This window comes from Euprymna scolopes, chromosome 8, assembly GCF_053919585.1.
Source record: "Euprymna scolopes isolate OS-2025 chromosome 8, ASM5391958v1, whole genome shotgun sequence".
NCBI classification, from domain to species: Eukaryota; Metazoa; Mollusca; class Cephalopoda; order Sepiida; family Sepiolidae; genus Euprymna; species Euprymna scolopes.
In genome coordinates, this window is record NC_136489.1 from 159,247,340 (window position 1) to 159,254,735 (window position 7,396).

Genomic DNA, 7,396 nt, shown 5'->3' on the forward strand with positions numbered 1-7,396 from the left:
GACACACACACGCATACACACAGACATGCACACACACACGTTCACTTTTATATATACACTAGCATTTCAGCCCGGCGTTGTCCGGGTGTTTGGAGGTGTATGTTAAGCAAAAAAAAAAAGCGGTCAATTTTTTTAACTTTGACTCCTATTATGACCCCTTAACGTTTATCGTTTGGGGCTCAAATCAAGATATTAAGTTAGATCCATGTCCAAGGAACCTATATCTAAAATTTCAAGTGTGTAGACCAATAATTCTCGGAGGAGTTTGGTAGAATTCTCAAAGGTCAAATCTTTGAACTTTTACCCCTTAACAGCTAAATTTCTGGCCGAACACGGATTAAAAAGATGTTCCCAAATCTCAGTGTCTTGTATATAAAATTTTGGGTCTGTAAACTGAAAATTAACAGAGTTATTAAGTAGGAAAATGTAGACACCCAGACACACAGACACGTTCACTTTTATAGGTTAAACAAAAATATATACGTATACATAAATATATATGGAAACAATCATGTGTTTACTGTAGACAAATATTATGCAAGTATAAATCATGTAGAATATCTGCATGAATATAATTACACGTAATAGTTAACTAAAGATGATCATCCCATAAGAAAACCCGAAAAAACTAATAGGGAATTAATTAAAACGAATGTTTAAAAGAATATGCAAATAAGCTAGATCTGTTGCTAGTGAATGCAATTCCAGAACCCATACATAAGAAAATTGTATTTTCTTTTTAAATAAATAGAAAAGAGGGTTTTTAATATGAATATCAATACACACAAAAGAAAAACGAATTTAAAGGAGTATAGATAGAAGATAGATAGATAGACTAGCATTTCATCCTGGCGTTACCCGGGTGTTTGAAGGTGTATGTTGAGCAAAAAGAAAGTGGTAGTAGGAAGGCAGGCTCGAACCCGTACCGCAAAGGAGGAAAAGAACTGGAAAAACCCCTGACCTCTTTGCGGTTACGACCACCGCTAAACCGAAAGTGGCGGAGGTTTCAATTAAGGCTAGACAATGGATGGGAGAAGATGACTTTCGAAAATACCTGCAAAAAAAGCGACCCTCCCCCCCCCCCGTTGAAAGTGAAGATATAAACGCTTTTAGCCAATTTTCCGATATTTGTCGTTTGAAAGGTCGAACTTCAAAACGATACTGACTTTGTACTTTGTCGAAAGTTTTAGGCAGACATGCAAACATACATATACATACATTTCTATATTGGTAACTAAAAAATTTCGACACAACCGATTAAAAAGCTTGCCCTATATCAGAATACCCTTTATGTAAAATTGTTAATATTTGGACCAGAAATTGTCTGAATAATTTGGTAGAGACTGCAGAGGTCAATTTTTTTAAACTTTGATCCTATTATGATCCCTGAACATTTATTGTTTGGGACTCAAATAAAGTTATTTAGTAATATTCATGTCCAAGAACCTATATCTAAAATTTCAAGTGTTTAGACCCAAATTGGCGGAGGAGTTTAGTAGGGTTCTCAAAGGTCAAATCGTTGAACTTTGTACCCCTTAACAGCCAAATTTCTGGCCGAAAACGGATTACAAAGATTGTCCCAAATCTCAGTACCCTGTATATAAAATTTGGAGTCTGTAGACTGAAAATTAACAGAGTTATTGCGTAGGGCAATGTACACAGACACACAGACACACAGATACTCACAGAGACACTTTCACTTTTATAGATATACTAGCATTGGTGCCCGGCGTTGCCCGGGTATATGGAGGTGTGTGTTGAGCAAAAATAAAAATAAAAAAGCGGTCAATTTTTTGTAACTTTTACCTCTTAACGTTTATTGTTTTGTATCTAACATTTCAAGTGTTTAGACCCAAAATTGTCGGAGGAGTTTGGTAGAGTTCTCAAAGGTCAAATCGTTTAACTTTGACCCCTTAATCGCAAAATTTCCGGCCGAACACCGATCACACAGATTTTCCCAAATCTCAGTACCCTGTATATTAAATTTCGAGTCTGTAGACTTAAAATTGACAGAGTTATTGCGTAGGGAAATATACACACACAGATACACAGACACACAGACAGACAGATACACAGACACGTTCACTTATATATATATATATATATATATATATAAAAGTGAACGTGTCTGTCTGTCTGTCTGTCTGTCTGTGTGTCTGTGTATCTGTCTGTCTGTGTACATTTCCCTACGAAATAACTCTGTCAATTTTAAGTCTATAGACTCGAAATTTGAAATACCGGGTACTGAGATTTGGGAAAATCGATGTGTCGGGTGTCAGCCAGAAATTTGGCTGTTAAGGGGTCAAATTTCAACGATTTGACCTTTAAGAACTCTACCAAACTCCTCCGACAATTTTGGGTCTAGACACTTGAAATTTTAGATATAGGTTCCTTGAACCTGGATCTAACTTAATAAAGTGATTTGAGCCCGAAACAATAAATTTTAAGGGGTCAAAATAGGGGTCAAAATTTTAAAAAATTAACCATTTTTTTTGTTTTTTTGCTTTTTTTGCACAGCATACACCTCCAAACACCCGAGCAACGCCGGGCACCCCTGCTAGTATATATATATATATATATATATATATATATATATATATATATATATATATATATATATATATAAACAATGATTTACTTATACAGGTTGGAACAATAAATCTGTCACCTTAAAGACAACAACGCTACAGTTTTATTTTAAAGCTTTTATTCAAAAAATCAATTCAGAAAAAATGGCAATTAGATGGAATGGTCGAGCAAGTACCAGTTAATACAGTAGCTAAAAATAGAAAGCTGTTGAATCGAGATTGAAAAAATAATATAATATCCGACGAGTACAGTTTCCTGTCCAGGATTAGTGGTACTAGAAATCACAGGACTGTCCTTGGTTTTTTAATAACATTTATTTCTTGTATACTTATATTATGACATATATATAACATTTTCTCTTTGTAAGGAAACATCATTTTCTTAGTCACTCTTGCCTACGAATAGAAACAAAGTTGATGTAAAAAAATATATTTTCACAAAAATTATCTTTACTTGCATCATATTTTGCTTAGCGTAAAATTTTTGAGTATCAAAACTTATCTCTTTACAACCCCCTCTTTTTCATAACCTATCATACTTTCATCAATCACTGTCCATTTTCTGTAGGCTGATTTTTAACCCAGTCAACGACGGGTACTTCTGCTAGTATAATATAAAGCTGAACGTCTGTGTGTGTCTGATCACGAATAGGCTCCTATATGGTTGACTATTATAGAAAACTGATCACATATAATGATAGATGTATCGAGACACAGGAATGGGTATGTTTGATCTGGCATAATGATGATTCATCAAAATTGTAGGGTTTGCGTACACGCCTGGTCCACAAAGTATGGAAATAAAAAATTTAAAAATTTAAAAAAAAACGTGTTTTTGATATAGATGTACATAATAATATTTTGATAAGTATGTTTTAACTTAAATAGGGATGGTATAATAAAATTGTGGTATCAGAGTTCGCGCCTGGCCTCCATAGAATTGAAATAGGCACAAACTTTAATAATGACTTTTCATATCTATCTGCGTAAGTATACTTTGATAATTATGGTTCAGTTCGAAGAAATATGGTATAATAAAATTATGGGGTGTTCGTTCGCGCCTGGCCTCCATAGAATGGAAATATGTCACAAAGTTTAATAAGGTTTTTTAATATAGATCCACAGAATATTGTGATAAGTGTTTCAGTGTGAACAGGTATGGTATAATAAATTATGGGGTTTATCTATTTTATTTTTACTTTCATCATATTTAGCTTTGTTTTGATACCCCCAAATTCGAAGCTATCTCTTTACAACCCTTCCTTTTTATTACCTATCATAATTTCATAAATCAGAGTCCATTCTCTGTAGGCTGTTTTTGAACCCAGTGAACGACGGGCACTTTTGCTAGTATATATATATATATATATATATATATATATATATATATATATATATATATATATATGTTTATATGCATATACATACGAGGGGCGTGCAATAAGTAATGCCCTTGCCTCACTTCCAGTTGTCTGATCTAGCCGAAATTTTGCATGTGCAATGATTTATATCTCAACGGGTTATGTGGCAAATTACAGCTCTGAACTAATTGCGGTTTCTGTTTTACAGATGTTTGGACTGAGTCAGCTGTGAAATGGTGTCTGTTGAATGTCGAGCAGTGATCCGGGTTTTGTATTTGAAAGGACGCACACCACAGGAGACTTTTGATGAAATGAAACAAACTTATGGTAATAATGCCACATCATATTACCTTGTAAAACGCTGACATCGTGAATTCAAACATCGCCGGAAGTATGTGGAAACAGCTCCCAGACCTGGTCGCCCCCATCTGCCATTGATAAGGCATCTGTCCGTCAAGTTGAGGCTGCCATTTTGGAAGAAGGGCCCATTACTATTCGCCAAATAGCCCAAGATGTCCAGATTAGTACAGGGTCTGTGGAAATTATCATTCATGACCATTTGCATATGCATAAGGTGTCTGCCAGATGGATTCCCAGGATGCTCACACCATTCCAGAAGCGAGAACGCGCCGAGTGCTCGAGGATGAATTTGGGGATGTGCCAAGAAGATGAGTCAAAGTTTTTCAAACTGATTACAAAGGATGAAACCTGGGTCCATCACTATGATCCAGAGACCAAAGCCCAGTCAATGCAGTGGAAGCACTTGGACTCACCACCTCCAAAGAAGGCAAGGGTGTAGCCCTCCGCTGGCAAGGTCATGCTCACAGTCTTCTGGGACCAGGACGGAGTAGTGATGACAGATTTCCTGGCAAAGGCTACCACAATTACAGGAGCCTATTATGCTTCACTTTTGAGGAAATTAAGGGAAGCTATCAAAATCAAGAGGCTGGGCAAGATCAGCAAAGGTACCTCCCTCCTGGAGGATAAAATATGTAATCTGCCGCCGGAACTATTCACGCATGCGCATTCGTGAAACAGTTGACAAATAGATATAATTGCGTACCAATTTTTCAATTTAAACGCCTTAGCAGCCCATTTGTCTTAACTGATGCCGATAAAAAAGTTTTCCACATGTCTGAATACTTTATGTACCAAATTTCAAATCTGTAGATAAAAGATTCGGTGAGTATATAGGTTGAGAAGTGTCCTCACTCACACACATTATCACTTTTATTGAAATACTAACATTTCAGCCCGGCGTTGCCCGGGTGTTAGGGAGTGTATGTTGAGCGAAACAAAAAAAAGCGGTCAATTTTTAAAAAACTTTCACCCCTATTATGACCCCTGAACATTTATAGTTTTGGGCTCAAATAAAGTTATTAAGTTAGATCCATGTCCAAGGAACCTATATCTAAAATTTCAAGTGTTTAGACCCTAAATTCTCGGAGAAGTTTGGTAGAGTTCTCAAAGGTCAAATCGTTGAACTTTGACCCCTTAACAGCCAAATTACTGGCCGAAAACCAATCACATAGATTTTCCCAAATCTCAGTACCCTGTATATCGAATTTCGAGTTTGTAGACTAAAAATTGACAGAGTTATAGCGTAAAGAAATGTACACACACACACACATACACACACACACATACACACAGACAGACACGTTCACTTTTATAGATATACTAGCATGGGTGCCCGGCGTTGCCCGGAGATTTGGAGGTGTATGTTAAGCAAAAAATCAAAAAAGCGGTCAATTATTTTTTAAAATTTGACCCCTATTATGACCCCTTAACATTTATAGTTTTGGGCTCCAATCAGGTTGTTATGTTAGATCCATGTCCAAGGAACCTGTATCTAACATTTCAAGTGTTTAGACGCAAAATTCTCGAAGGAGTTTGGTAGAGTTCTCAAATGTCAAATCGTTGAACTTTGACCGCTTAACAAAAAAATTTCTGACCGAAAACCGATCACATAGATTTTCCTAAATCTCAGTATCCTGTATATCAAATTTCGAGTCTGTGAACTTAAAATTGCCAGAGTTATTGCGTAGGGAAATGTACGCACACAGACAGACACACAGACAGACACACAGACACACAGACATGTTCACTTTTATAGATATACTAGCATTTCAGCCCGCCGTTGCCCGGATGTTAGGAGGTGTATGCTGAGCAAAAAAAAAAAAGGGTCACTTTTTTAAACTTTGACCCCTATTATGACACACAGACACATTCACTTATATATATATATATATATATATATATATATATATATATATATATATATATATATATATATATATAAAGTTTTCCACATTTCTGAATACTTTATGTACCAAATTTCTAACCTGTAGATAAAAGATTCGGTGAGTATATAGGTTGAGAAGTGTCCTCACTCTCACACATTATCACTTTTATTGATATAAAGATTTTTAAACAGGTATGATGCTTACATAAACCTTTAATTCATAATGAATATCAGTGTGTATTTATGTGTATTTATAAATAAGTAATATCCGCCTAGTCACATAAAAGTTAGCGTGTAAAAAAAAAAAAATCCTGGATGAAAACATTTTTTTTTTTTTTTACATAGGCATCACCACATTATCAAGGCCAAGAGGCCACTCAAGGATAAGGGTTAAAGAGTGTACATTAGAAATTTGACAATATAGTAATAATTAGTAATGAAAATTTGGTAAATTTGATAACTTATATGGAACGGCTCATCAAGAACTTATTTACGTTAGACTTAAAGACAACCATATTGTAGTCAGTCGGAAAGCAGGAAAACGGAAGACAATTCCACAGGCGTGCAGTTCTAAGAAAGAAGCTCTGTTCATGAAATCTACGTTTAGGTTTAGGCACAGATAAAGAATGGGGGGAATTATTGATAGTGTTTACAGCTAGACGAGTGTTTCTTGTGAAAGTTTGGCGAGGGGGGACCATAGATTGAAGCTCAGTCGAACACTTTCCATGAAAATAACGATACATCAAAGACAAACTCGCAACATCTCTTCTGTGAGATAAAGGTTGCAAGGAAGAGAAAAGGACATCTCCTACGAGGCTATTTCTATCGCATCGAGAATTGAAAGAAGCAAATAGCCGTTTGATGCCGAAAATGAATAACGAAAGAAATGCTCACTTTATTTCTATTATGAGACGTTTTGTTGATGTTTGTTTACATTTCTGATCTTTTAAATCAACACATTTCAGGTGAAAACATTATTACATACTTGCGTGTCATGGCGAAATTAGAACAAATCCCAAAAGTTACGAAAAAATAATCCAGTAGATGATGTGCTAGACGTTCGATGCCTCGGTACCGAAAGACAAAGGATATCCCCTGTAGAGGCAGCTGCACATGTAATTGTGTGGCAAGGGTTGCGCAATAACCAGCCACACCTCTCCTGAATCAGCACTGTTTGAGTCCAGTGGCAAGTGAAAGTCCTG